Here is a 401-nt window from a genome sequence, read left to right on the forward strand (position 1 = left end):
GTTTCCCTTGCCAACACATTTGCATAAGGACCGCCTAATCCGTCTTCTGATTGGTCAATATCAGAGATTAGCGCGACTGTCAAAAAATATTCGTTTTTAATTGGATAGTATCAACTGTCAGTCAAAAAACAGCTAGTTGCCGCATACCTTACAAACTAGCGCTTGTTGCACCTTCCTGCGGGCATCAATGCATGCCAACAGAAGAAATGTGCATGTTTATCTTTACTTGAACAGGTGCTTTAATCATTTGCATTACACTTGTGGAAGTATACAGGTAAAATAAATCGTTAGGATAAATAGTTTGAATAGTTTGTTATTCTATCTATCTATCTATCTATCTATCTATCTATCTATCTATCTATCTATCTATCTATCTACAGTGGGAACGGGAAGTATTCAGA

Source organism: Ctenopharyngodon idella, chromosome 19, assembly GCF_019924925.1.
Source record: "Ctenopharyngodon idella isolate HZGC_01 chromosome 19, HZGC01, whole genome shotgun sequence".
Classification (NCBI taxonomy): Eukaryota; Metazoa; Chordata; class Actinopteri; order Cypriniformes; family Xenocyprididae; genus Ctenopharyngodon; species Ctenopharyngodon idella.